Source organism: Budorcas taxicolor, chromosome 4 (genome assembly GCF_023091745.1).
Source record: "Budorcas taxicolor isolate Tak-1 chromosome 4, Takin1.1, whole genome shotgun sequence".
Lineage (NCBI taxonomy): Eukaryota > Metazoa > Chordata > Mammalia > Artiodactyla > Bovidae > Budorcas > Budorcas taxicolor.
The window spans coordinates 108,617,434-108,631,473 of NC_068913.1; the positions used below are offsets into that span (position 1 = coordinate 108,617,434).

General features: G+C 39.1%; 1 non-coding gene across 1 annotated transcript; it reads left to right on the forward strand.

The window, feature by feature from the left end:
* Positions 1-7,903: 7,903 nt before the first annotated feature.
* On the forward strand, positions 7,904-7,976 carry TRNAR-UCU (transfer RNA arginine (anticodon UCU)). Its single transcript has one exon. It is a non-coding gene; the product is annotated as a tRNA-Arg (tRNA).
* The last annotated feature ends 6,064 nt before the right edge of the window (positions 7,977-14,040 follow it).

Below are 14,040 nucleotides of genomic sequence, written 5' to 3' on the forward strand. Positions count from 1 at the left end.
GCAAAGAGTCAGACACAACTGAGTGACTGAACTGAATTGAAAGAGAAAGTCTTTTTGTATGCCTTTCTCTTCTCATCAGGAAAGAATTTGCCAGAACTATTTCTTCTCAGCAGATTTTTCATTGTATTCCACTGGCCAAGTTGGGTCAAATAGCTATCTCTAAACAAATCGCCGAAAAAGAGGATGAAATTGAGAGCTTAATTTAGATCAGTTCCCTGTGACTCAGGGGTTTCCTTGGCTCAGATGGTAAAAAATCCACCTGCAATGCAGGAGACCTGGCTTCAATCACTGGGTCGGGAAGCTCCCCTGGAGAAGGAAATGGCAACCCACTCCAGTATTCTTGCCTGGAGAATCCCATGGACAGAGGGAGCTTGGTGGGCTACACGCAGTGTCAGACAGGACTTAACGACTAAACACAGGCAGGCTTGTGACTCACTGAGGCCCCTTTCTCTGATAATTTCACCATCGAATACCTGAGGAAGATCATTGCTAGGACAGCAAAAGGGGATAATTGCCATAGGGCAGACAACTGGCAGTAGCTGCTAACCAGTTTCAGTTCTGAAGCAAACTTTCTTAAATCTTGAGTAGAAAATTGAAATGTGCTAATGATCTCATCTTTCAGTTTTAGAGATCCAGTTGATACTCTCAAAATAAGGCAGTGTGGTTAGAGACCTAACGGCTACAATCTGAGTACAATGAAGAATTATATTTATATCAAGAAGATTGAGTTAAGAATTTTTGTAGTTAAAGGATTCTTAAGTAAATTAAGCATTTTAGTTTCATAATAGATATTTTTCCTTCTGCTATATTAAAAATATATATACATACATATATATTAAAAAAGGATGAGGAACATGAACCAATTTTTATAAAAATATTTCTCATTATCTGTTTACCTTTTTCTGTTTATATTTTTCTAAGAGCAAAAGAAATGTAGCATTCTAGTAACCCAATGTGTGAGTGATACGGTTGTAATTCTCTGAATTGCTTATTTTCATATTGGGAAAATATTCCCTTTACACATAGAAATGTCAAATTACTGTTCTAAAATATCCTATGATTACATGGTGTTAAATTATTCATCCATCTGTCCTATTAGCCTGGATCTGTACATATTCATGAAGAAATCACTGAGATACCGAGCTGTTAATCATAATGGCTAGTTTAGGTGATCTGATATGGAACACTTTTAGATTTTTCCTTAGAATTTTTCAGAATTGCTTTATTTTGTATTATGGAGCTTATGTCCTTTTTACAATAAAAACACTACATTTTTTTCCCCTAAAAGTGGGTGGAGAGAGAGAAAGGTAAAGAATGGTGGCGAATTTAAAGAAAGAAGGCAACGTGAATGCAGCTTTCCTCTTTACTCCTAGGATGTGCTGCTGCTGCTGCTGCTGCTGCTGCGCCGCTTCAGTCGTGTCTGACTCTGTGCGACCCCATAGACGGCAGCCCACCAGGCTCCCCTGTCCCTGGGATTCTCCAGGCAAGAACACTGGAGTGGGTTGCCATTTCCTTCTCCAATGCATGAAAGTGAAAAGTGAAAGTGAAGTCGCTCAGTCCTGTCCGACTCCTCGCGACCCCATGGCCTGTAGCCTATGGGATTTTCCAGGCAAGAGTATGGAGTGGGGTGCCACCGCCTTCTCCCCTAGGATGTGAGTCAGAGGAATGCAGGTTTTGGCTCTCTGGATCAGTGATGTCCCTTAATGCCTTAACCTAAAGGGTGCCTGATGTTAATGGCACATGATAAACACTTGATAAGGGTTAGCACCAATTCTTCAGCTTCTGAGTAAAGTGCAACACAGTGTGTGTTCCCATTAATCAGCCCAATGAAGGAGGAGAAATCCCTGAAGACATCCATGGTTGTTAGAGTGGGAAGCAGCACCCCCACTTGAAGCCCATTTGCCCACAGCACATCAGCCATGACAGCAAGTTTGAATAGAAAACCTTTTATTAGCAATATTTTCTGTCACATGATTTTCTAAGCAAGAAGTACGGAGGGATTAAAGGCTTACAGCTGCAAGTAATAAAGGTGATGTTAACCAGTTCCCTACTTTTTGCCCCTCTGCTTGGATTGTTTGTGCCAATGGCTAAGACTTTCTACACTTTACAAACCTCCTCAGCCACCTCTGATGATATACCCATCTCTGCAGAGATTCCATTTCCCTTCTGTCTGGATTGGATGCTTTCTAGGCACTTCATCTGCCTTTACTATGTGTTGTACGCCTTAGTATTTTAATCTCATATATTTCTCTTTCCTGGTTTATTCCTTTGTTTTGGCGAAACACACCCTAGAATAGCTTCCTCTAGTTAAAAAGGTGTTGCATGATAGAAGTTATGGTAAAAAAGAGTTATCAACACTTATAATTTCTCATCATTTCTTATAACATTTATCTTTTTTCAAATACCCCATTGAAACAGTACATGCTAAAAGGACTTAAAAAAATAAGAAAGAACTCAATCCTGTGTAGGGAGAATTTCTGTCTCAGAGATAGCAAAACAATAAAATGATATTTAGGTGCAGCTGTAGATATGTATTTAACTGTAATCTGAAAACACTTATATCTCTGAATTGACTTTCATTTAATAGATGTCCATTAATGATTGAGCCAATTATGCCTTATAATATTTATTCTTACTAAAATATAAAATATTGATGAACATAAATACTAAATAAATACATGAAGTCTAAGACTTTTCAGAATAAATATTTTTGCCCTAGCCAATTCAAACATTAAAAGTCAAAAAAAAAAAAAAAAGGAGACAGATGGTTATACCTTTTGAATCCACAAAGCTACAATGCCTGTCACCATGCTATCTTCATGAAAATAAACAACATTATAATTGTGCTCAAAGTCCAACTTTTTGCAATCCAATGGACTGTAGCCCGCCAGGCTCCTCTTGTCCATGTTATTTTTCAGGCAAGAATACTGGAGCAGGTTGCCATTTCCCTCCTCCAGGGGATCTTCCCAACCTGTGGATCAAACTTATCATTGTCTCCTGTATTGGCAGGCAGATTCTAAACCACTAGTGCCACCTGGGAGGCCCTAAATTCAGAGGCTCTATCTGACTGTTTCTTCTGGCGAAGAAAATTGATTTTTCTGTAATAATCTGGCTTCACTTATAAAATATAGGAAAGATAGTAAAATTACTAAAATGTAAAAAGAAATTAAACACAACCTTAAAGGATGCAATCAGTGTTTTTAGTAGACCAGAAGAAGGGAGTCCAATTTGGTCTGAGATACTTGAAGAGGCTCCATGAGTGTTTTGAAGGATTAGTATTGTGTTTGGAGTCAAGTGGGTAATACAAAGATAAAATTGACTTGAAACAAGGAATAAGAATTCGAGAGAAGTACTGGGGAATTTCCTGGGGCTTCCTTGGTAGCTCAGATAGTAAAGAATCTGCCTGCAATGCAGAAGACTGGGGTTCAGTTCCTGGGTCAGGAAGATCCCCTGGAGTAGGAGATGGCAACCCATTTTTGTATTCTTGCTGGAGAATCCATGGACAGAGGAACCTGGAAGCCTACAGACCATGGGTTCACAAAGAGTCAGACACGACTGAGTGACTAACACTTTCACTTTCACTGGGGAGTAGTGCTTGAATGAATAGAGTGTGCATTAGAGAATAAGGAAGTAAGTAGACTGAGGCTCTACTGGACACACAAGAGTACCAGAAGAAAAAAAAAACCAATTTACCTCCTCTTAAATATTTTTTGTCTGCTCTGTATTACATTAAATACATATCTTCTATGTTAAAGTGCCTTCCAACTCAGTTTAAGAACTAAGACACTCTAGAAAACTAAATTAAGATCAAAACCTAGAAAGTCTGAACTATAAGGGCTTTGTAATCATCAAACAGTATCACTTAGTGCGTCAGAAGGAGGACAATTGAAAGAGACAGAGATTAAAAGAAAGGTGTAAATTTCAACTGTGTGGCCTTAATCTGCAATGAAGAAATAAAAATGTAGCTCTGAAATCTAGAGATGTTTGGAAAGGAGGGCCAACTAAAGAAGGTTAAGGAGAGGTATAGCTAAACTGCCAAGTCAGAAATATTTGAAAGTGATAAAGTGCAGTGATTACTTGGCAATATTTTCTACATTGGGGGTGCCTGTCTCCCTGAGATGATGTCTTAACAGGGTCCATAGCACTCCTCCCATGAGAGATCAAGAAATCACAGCTTCTCTTTTACGAACAAGAGGAGTTAGAAGTAGAAGAACTTTGAGTCTAATAACATAAGCATTGAGACAAATTAATTTATGACATGATCTTGATTTCTTTTTTTTTTTTTAGTTTTCTGAGCCGAGTCTAACATAGTAGAGTAACAGCCTCACTCAATCTCAGGAAAATACAAATACACACAAACAAATCCCAAACAAATGCCTATAGTAATTCCAATGGCATACTGAAAGAACTAAATGAATAAACATGGGAAATGCATTCACTGGCTCACTCACTAATGGGAAAGCAGCAGACACTTTAATTCTCTTTGGGGAGGACATGAGTAGAGCTGAAACACAGGCTTCTGTCCCCTGATCATTTTTCATGTCTTTAGGGAGGGGGTTGGGTCCAAATGATAGAAAAAGCCTTCACTCTATCATAGAATTCTGTGTCTGGGCTTCACCCCTCTATGAGGCCTCTGTGAGGAGAATCAATTGTAACCCGCCCTCCGTGTGAAGTTTCCTCTCAACCAGAGGCCACTTTGAAAAGGACAGTACAGATTCCACACGGTAAGAGGGTTCATTAGTCCTGAGAAAGCTTGGCAGGTGGAAACAGGAAAGGGGGAGTGAATAAAACCACTGCCTTCAGGTGTTAGAGACTCAAAGCCTTCCCTGCGTCCTAAGCCTAACTTTAGACTGTGGTCCTGAGGGTATTTCTAGGGACCCCTACCTAGCGCCATTGCGCTTCCTTTGTGCTTAGCTGGTAAAGAATCTGCCCACAATGCAGGGACCTGGGTTCAATCCCTGGGTTGGGAAGATGCCCTGGAGAAGGGAAAGGCTCCCCACTCCAGTATTCTGGCCTGGAGAATTCTATGGACTGTACAATCCACAGGGTCTCAAAGACTTGGACACGACTGAGCGACTTTCACTTTCGCTTCACTTTACCTAGCACCGTGCTGTGGCCTTGATGCCTCTGACCTCCCAGGACTCCTGTCCATGTCCCTTTCATCATCCTTCTGAGGCCGCTCTTGGGTTTGTCACGACTGTGTCAGACAAGAGGGGTAAGCTCCATGTAGGACAGGATCTGGCTAAAGGGCTACAGAGAACATCAGAGGACACATGGCCCATGCACCTCTTCTCCACAGAAAAATTCCTGAAGGCAGAGGCCCGTGGTCTGCTTACCCAGTGTCTCCTGGCATATAGATTCTGTTCTTATTTTAGCAGAGAAATGTTATGACCTCTAACCTGCCTCTTTATGAAATTAGATCCAGAATTTGCTCTCCAGTATTGACTTCCACTCCTTATAGTAAATATTTAAATTCTAAGGTGGCTTATGTGAGTTAACTCATTTAACTTTTCAAACATCCTATGAGTTAAGGTTTATCCACCTCAATTTGCAGCTGCAGAAATGAAAGGACAGAGAGGAACAAAGAGATCACCAGCCTAGCCTACAACAAAGCCAGGACTTGAACCCATGCAGTCAGGACTGGAGACCATGTCTGCTTTTTTTTTTTTTTTTTTTAATTAGCTACTCATGAAGATTAAGCTGTGTTGAAGCTACTAACAGAGAGAATAACTAAATCTGAGTAATTGTGAAAATTGGACAGATCTGTACTTCCTCAGTGCTTCGGCTTTGACAACCCCGTATTCCGAGAGTGATCTACAGAAACATTTAATTGGAGTCAGTGTGGTATTCTAAATTATGCCCCGTTTTCTTTCATAAGATTTACTTTTCTCACATTGGTATTTTGGCATAGCAGAATTGCAATATGACTATTAAAACCTGCATTTTCTTCTTTAATCCAGAAGTGAGGTTACTTTCCAGGATTCTTTTATTTTTTAAAATTCTATTCTAAGTTTAATTATAAAAATCATAATATAAAAAATTAATAGAAATGAGAATAAAGTGGTGTGTTTTCTATTTAAAATAAAAAATAACCAAAACAAAACAAGGTAAGTATGAAAGAATGTACATACCATAATTTTGTTGCCTCTTTATAATTGATTTATATTCCCAGTGATTTATATTCTCTTGGAACTGTGGTCCCTTTAATACAATTAGTAAAAGCTAACATTTATTTCTGGCTTCCCTGGTGACTCAGTGGGTAAGAATCCACCTGCAATGCAGGAGACACAGGTTTGATCCCTGGGTCGAAGGGAAGATCCCCTGGAGAAGGAAACAGTAACCCACTCCAGTATTCTTGCATGGCAAATCCCAAGGACAAGGGAGCCTGGTCAGCTACAGTCCTTGGGGTCACAAAAGAATCAGACATGACTTAACAACTAAACCAACATCACCCAACATTTATTTAACTCCTACTGTGTACCTGTTTAATGGTATTTTTTTTCTTATATTAGTCCCTTAGACCTTGCTGTCACCATCTTCCAGATGAAAACAATGATGCTGAGAATCAGTGGCTCAGGGTCACTGGTCCCCCTGCAGAGAGGGCAGTGGTGGGCTGCTGGCAGTGCTGCTGGCCCTGCTCTTTTCACCCCTTTGCAGGGATTTTGCTCTTTTCAGTTCCTGCTGATTTTCATGCTATGGAAGAACAGAGCAATGTATCCATGAGACATTTTGCATCATTCTGTGCATTGAAGACTTTTCCTTCAGGGCAGCAAGATGGACCCTTAGAGGCATCTTCATTTCAGGTATTTGTATCTCTATTGTATCTGTCACAGCCTTTCTCTCATAGGAAAAAAACTCTAGCTTCTTGAACTGTGAAATTCAAAATGCAAAACCATACCAATATTTAAAGGGAAAAAAATCAATTTCACCTTACGCTACATTTTTGTACTTTTCTTGTCCTGACAAATGAGTTGGTCCACAGCTATTGTGTATAGACAGCCACCATGGTAGAGCTGTCGCCTTAGGACTTTCCTATAAAACCGTGAGAAGTGCACTTGACATCAGTGGTTTGTCTGAATTTCACACCTGATGAGAAATGTTGTGTCATAATTCGTTCTGCTGCTGCTGCTGCTGCTAAGTCGCTTCAGTCGTGTCCGACTCTGTGCGACCCCAGAGACGGCAGCCCACTAGGCTCCCCCATCCCTGGGATTTGTCTCCTTATTTGTTGCTGCCTCTTGAATATACGTTTCTCCTAAGATAATAGTTTCTTTAAAATTTTTCTTGCCAAAAATATTGCATGTAAAACTATAATTTCAGATCGTTTGAATGACCAACTTGGATTTGCCCAACAGTTCTATCATTTGGGAAGCGGAGGCTAATGACTTGCCTACCCCTGTGCCTGCTCCCCTGGGTCCCTGGTCTGGGTACAGTAGGAGCACAGATGCTCACAACACGGCTGAGCCCACTGGGCTTTTCCCTTGTTGCTCTCCCAGGAGCCAGCTCAGGCCCACACAGGCTTCCTGGCCCAAATCCTGACTTAGCCTCTCTGTCCTTCAGGTTCTTACTCAACACTTCCCCTGCCGGAGGTCTCCTATGACTCATTCAAACACTCTCCTTGGAAAGAAATACACAGTTTCCTGTGTATATATTAGCCCTAATACCTGAATATGAGACTATTTCTGAAGTTATTTTAAAAATTTTGGTTATTACTTTTGTTCTTTCTTATTAAAAATGAACTTAAAAAAAAAATCACAAGAAGTTCATCCTGTAGGTGTCCCAGAGATTAAGAGCTCTGAAACCCTCCTATTAAGCTTGAATCAGTGAGAGCAATCCACACAGTACTTGGTGTCTCCCCAAAGTGCCATATTTCATCCTGTCATTAAATTTGTATTGTTCAGGGACTTCCCTGGCAGTCCAGTGGTTAAGACTCTGCATTTCTACTGCAGGGGCCCCAGGTTCAATCCCTAGTCAGGGAACTAAGATACCACATCCTGCAAGGCTGCACAGAGCAGTCCAAAGATTTTTAAAATTTGTATTGTCCTGGAAATTGGCAGTTTCCCATTTCATATTTTCTAATGGGACTAATTCAACTAGGATATATACCCTTTAATGATGCTCTGTATGTGTGAATTTTAAAATAAATCAGTTAAGAAGAAGCCAAACAATTTCTATCAGCTCAAATAAGATAACAGTTCAGTGACTGGGTAAGATATTTTATTGACCATAATTTGCTGCTATTTGGGAAACTCTAGTGAAGTGAATACTCATAACTTTGGAAATTAGTGAAAGAGAAACACCAAATCCGTGTAGGCGTAGACACAGAAGTTCACATGCAGGAGGGTAAATGTCTCTGAAATTTGCAGTTTCATGGCACTCTGATCAAATGTGTCTTCTAGTGAGCATATTGGTCAATCCCAGGAATATAAATAAGAGGCGTTCACAGAGGCAAACACTGGACTGTGTCATTCGAGTGCTATGCAGGGAAAGTGGAGGCTTTCATGAGTCCATCTTAGATACATGGTCCCTCTAGGAAGCAGTTTGATACTAAGTGACTTTTTCTAAGTAATTGATATAAAAATTCTTGGACTAGAGGACTGCTAAATTCCCTGTAACTTCTCATTCTGAATTTACATGTATTGGTTTTATTATTGTTTTCAGTGTTCTGGTTTTTAAATCTGAAATCCCCAGAAGCTACCTTACAGATAAAAAGAGCATTGAAATGTACTTTGCATGACAAAGGTCACTTTCTTTGATCTGTGCAACAGCAAAACTTAGCTTTGTCTGTGCTCCTCCTCACAATGTGGTTGATGTTGCAATCATTTTCAAGCTGATTTATAATCTATTTCTCCTTTTATTCAATAGAAGATCTTGATCTTTTTCTGTTTGGACAATTCAGGAAAAAAATGTCTCTAAAGAAAAATGAGACTGAGGTTTTCAATTTCCCCTCTCTTGCCAAAAGTTCACTATATCATAATGTCATGACTTATTCCTCCCATTTGAAGCTCTAAGAAAATCAACTCAAACTTGAGATTTTGGTTATACTTGGTATTAGTTGTTTTCAGCAGGAATATAATGCCTTATATTGTTATTGTTGTTGCTCAGTCGCTGTCATGTCTGACTCTTTGTGACCCCATGGACTACAGCACGCCGGCTCCTCTGTGTTCATTATCTTCCAGAGTTGGCTCAAATTCATGTCCGTTGCATCGGTGATGCTATCTATCTCATCCTCTTCTGCCTTCTCCTTTTCCTTCAAACTTTCTCAGCATCAGGATCTTTTCCAACGAGTAAGTTCTTCACATCAGGTGGCCAAAGTGTTAGAGCTTCAGCTTCAGCATCAGTTCTTCCAAAGACTATTCAGGGTTGATTTCCTTTAGGATGGACTGGTTTGATTCCCTTGCTGTCCAAGGGACTCTCAAGAGTCTTCTCCAGCACCACAGTTCAAAAGCATCCATTCTTCAGTACTCAGCCTTCTTTTTGATCCAAATCTCACATTCATACATGACTACTGGAAAAACCATAGCTTTGACTATACCAATCTATATTTGCAAAGTGATATATTTGTTTTTTAATACATTGTCTAAATTTGTCATAGCTTTCCTTCCAAGGAGCAATCAATCGTCCTTTAACTTCATGGCTGCAGTCACCATCTGCAGAGATTTTGGAACCCAAGAAGAGAAAATCTGTCACTGCTTCCACTTTTTTCCCTTCGACTTGCCATAAAGTGATGAGACCAGATGTCTTGATCTTAGTTTTTTGAGTGTTGAGCTTTAAGCCAGCTTTTTCACTCTCCTGATTTACCCTCATAAAGAGGCTTTTTAGTTTCTCTTCACTTTCTGTTTTTAGAGTGATATCATCTGCATATCTGAACTTGTTGATATTTCTCCCAGCAATCTTGATTCCAGCTTGTGAGTCATCCAGCCTGGCATTTCACCTGATGTATTCCTCATAGATGTTAAATAAGCAAGACAGCAATATATAGCCTTGATGTACTCCTTTCCCAATTTTGAACCAGTCAGTTGATTCATGTAAGGTTCTAACTGTTGCTTCTTGACCCGCATACAGGTTAATCAGGAGACAGGTAAGATCGTCTGGTATTCTCATTTCTTTAAGAACTTTCCACAGTTTGTTGTGATCCAGATAGTCAAAGGCATTATGTTAGTCAATGAAGCAGAAGTAGATGTTTTTGTGAAATTCCCTTGCTTTTTCTATGATCGGGCAAATGTTGGCAATTTGATATCTGGTTCTTCTGCCTTTTCTAAATCCAGCTTGTATATCTGGAATTTCTCAGTTCACATATTGCTGAAGCCTAGTTTGAAGGATTTTGAGCATAACCTTGCTAGCATGTGAAATGAGTGCAACTGTTTGGTAATGGGAACATTCTCTGGCATTGCCCTTTGGGATTGGAATGAAAACTGACGTGTTCTAGTCCTGTGGCCACTGCTGAATTTTCCAAATTTGCTGACCTATTAAGTGCATCATTTCAACAGTATCATCTTTTAGGATATGAAATAGTTCAACTGGAATTCCATTACTTTGTTCGTAGTGATGCTTCTTAAGGCCCACTTGACTTCACATTCTAGGATGTCTGGCTTTAGGTTAGTGACTACACCATCATGGTTTTCCAGGTCATTAAGACCTTTTTAGTATAGTTTGTGTATTCTTGCCACCTCTTCTTAATATCTTCTGCTTCTGTAAGTCTTTACGGCTTCTGTCCTTTATCTTGCCCATCCTTGCATGAACTGTTCCCTTGATATCTCCAATTTTCTTGAAGAGATCTCTAGCCATTCCTATTCTATTGTTTTCCTCTATTTTTTTTGCATTGTCCATTTAAGAAGGTCTTCACACCTCTCTCTGCTATGCTCTGGAACTGTGCATTCACTTAAGTAGATCTTTCTCTTTTTCCCTTGCTTTTCACTTCTTTTCTCAGCTATTTGTAAAGCTTCATCAGACAACCATGTATAAGCATAAGGGATTTGATTTAGGTCATACCTGAATGGTCTAGTGGTTTTCCCTACTTTCTTCAATTTAAACCTGAATTTTGCAATAAGGAGCTCATGGTCTGAGCCTCAATCAGCTCCAGTTATTATTTTTGCTGACTGTATAGAGCTTCTCCATGTTAGGCTGCAAATAATATAATCAATCTGATTTCAGTATTGACCTTTTGGTGATATCCATGTGTAGAGTCCTCTCTTGAGTTGTTGGAAAAGGGTGTTTACTATGATCAGAGTGTTCTGTTGACAAAACTCTGTTAGCCTTTGCCCTGCTTCATTTTGTACTCCAAGGCCAAACTTGCCTGTTACTCCAGGTTTCCCCTGACTTCCGACTTTTGTATTCTAACCCCCTATGATGAAAAGGATGTCTTTTTGGTGTTAGTTCTAGAAGATCTTGTAGGTCTTCTTAGAACCAGTCAACTGGTATTAAATACTAGATTTTTAAAAATGAATGTCTTATTTTATCCTGTGATAATGCACAGGTTTATTAAAAAACAAACAAAACTACAGTAAACAAACAATACATATAAAATGTAAGACCCTCCATAATGCTATTCTCTAGAGTTATCAATTGAGATTTCATGTATAACTTAAAGAATCTTCCTACATATATATAAATAGGCCCTAAAGACATATTCGGAGAAGGCAATGGCAACCCACTCCAGTACTCTTTCCTGGAAAATCCCATGGTCAGAGGAGCCCGGTAGGCTGCAGTCCATGGGGTCACGAAGAGTTGGACATGACTGAGTGACTTCACTTTCACTTTTCACTTTCATGCATTGGAGAAGGAAATGGCAACCCACTCCAGTGTTCTTGCCTGGAGAATCCCAGAGATGGGGGAGCCTGGTGGGCTGCCGTCTATGGGGCTGTGCAGAGTTGGACACGACTGAAGCAACTTAGCAACAAAGACATATTGTGTATAGATATGTTAGTATTTTAAAATATAATCATATTACGTATACATCCTTTGACTCTATGTGAAAAAATTTTTCTTCCACCCTATAAAGCTCTGTATTATCCTTTTTAATGACTGCACAGGAAGATGAAATTGTTGGATAGCATCACCAATTCAGTGGACTTGAACTTGGGCAAACTCTGGGAAATAGTAAGGGACAGAAAAGCCTGGCATGCTGCAGCCCATGAGGTAGCAAAGAGTCAGATATGCATGACTTAGTGACTGAAAAACAACAGTGGTATTATATATAATATATAACATATATTACAATATATCATAAATAATATATAATAAAAATATACAATGGTATTATATATTATAAAATGGTTTTATATATTATAAAATTAGCCAAAATTTCAGTTCATCTCCAGCTTTCAAATTTTAAGTCAATTCTAAATTTTCAAAACTGTAAACTGGATAACAGTGAATAATTCCAACCTCTTGGTCTCTATGTTTCGTGCACATTAGACTTTTTTCTGTTCCCGTTACTCACCAAGCCCTTCCTGCCCAAGACTCTGCCGTTACTCTTCCCTGTGCAGGAAGCAGTCCACTTGGGCTGTTGTCAGGTGGCACTCCCTTTATCACTTAGATGCCACCCATGTGTCTCCTCTATAAGACTTCTCCTGACAATCCCAGCTAAAGGAGCCTCTCCAAACCTAGCCACTTTCTATTATTTTTCCCTGTTCTTTTTCCGTCATAATGCTTTTCCATCAACACCTATTTTATGTTTTTTTGTGCTTTTGGTGTTTTATGGGTGGTAATTAACCACGACATCTCTTTGCTTCATGTTAGGTTGTCTCTGGAAAAAAATGTGAGGAAATTTAAAGAGACAGCACCTGGTTACAAGACTTCTCATTGTGATGTTGCCATCCATCCCTTTCATGACCACTCTCCTATGGATAGACCTAGGCACTGCCCAGGACAAGCTCCCTAGAGAGAACTAACCAATGGATGCTCCAGCTGACCCTACTCCCTGTGACTGACTCAGAATCCAACAGAACAGCAGTAGGTGGTCAGCATGGTAACAGATGATGAGGAAGGGATTCAGGAGATATGATGGCAATGATAGTTGCCATAACTGGGAAGATACTGCAACAACTAAAGATTCTTTTCACGACAGATTCTCAAATTTGCCTCTGTATTATGTTATAAAGGAAAAAGAGAAAAGAGGTGAATAAAATGTAATTGAAAGGCAAGGGTCATCTTTAAATACACCCACAGAGAATGTAAATTCATTTTCACGTTTTGAATTGCATACTTTAAAAGGGTGCAGAAATGTTGCCTTGTTTAACTGAATTTAAGACAATATGTGTGCCTGTGTTCATCTACTCTAATAATTTTTCACTTAGGCTTAAATTTCAGGATCAGGTGCTGACAAAAAAGTAAATAAGACAATAAAAATAAAATTGCGAACTCTGGAGATGGGAAAGAAATGGCAGAAGATGCTTCTGTAGAATATTAGTCCACTGTTGAGAGGAGTCTTATGCGAAGTTTGAAATACTACAAAATCGAGAGGTTATTTAATAAGGGAATTCAAATCTGAAATAAGTGGATAGAAAAGCATATGAGAAGGTAAGTGGAAAAATAAGCAACATGTAAATAACAAAGTATCATAAACATTTTATTTCTTGAACCAAGAAGATAAGCAAGATTAGGAAATGAAACTACCTCTTACTACATATGGCCTGTCAGGATTGTCTCTCTTCTAAGCACATTAATAATCAACACTCGCACCTTTGAAGGGAAGCCAGGATACTTGAATTTTACAAAACAGTGCATGTCTGTATTTGTATGTATGCTATTACACAGAGTATATAATAATGCATTTATCCTGTTATCATGTATTTTATTATCTATAATACATTTTACATACCTTATTATCCATTGATACAAGGGGAATTTGTTTCTGACTTGTATGATCACACCAAGTTTGTGTATACAGTATATCTAAAAATAAGTTATAGAAAACCCACTCAAAGTAATACATTTCCAAATGCTCACTTTGTTACACTTAGAAGGTATTTTGTGTCTTGATTTCCCTACAGCTCTGACCTTCTATTGAAGCTTGGGGCTTCTCTGTCTCTGCTCAGGAGC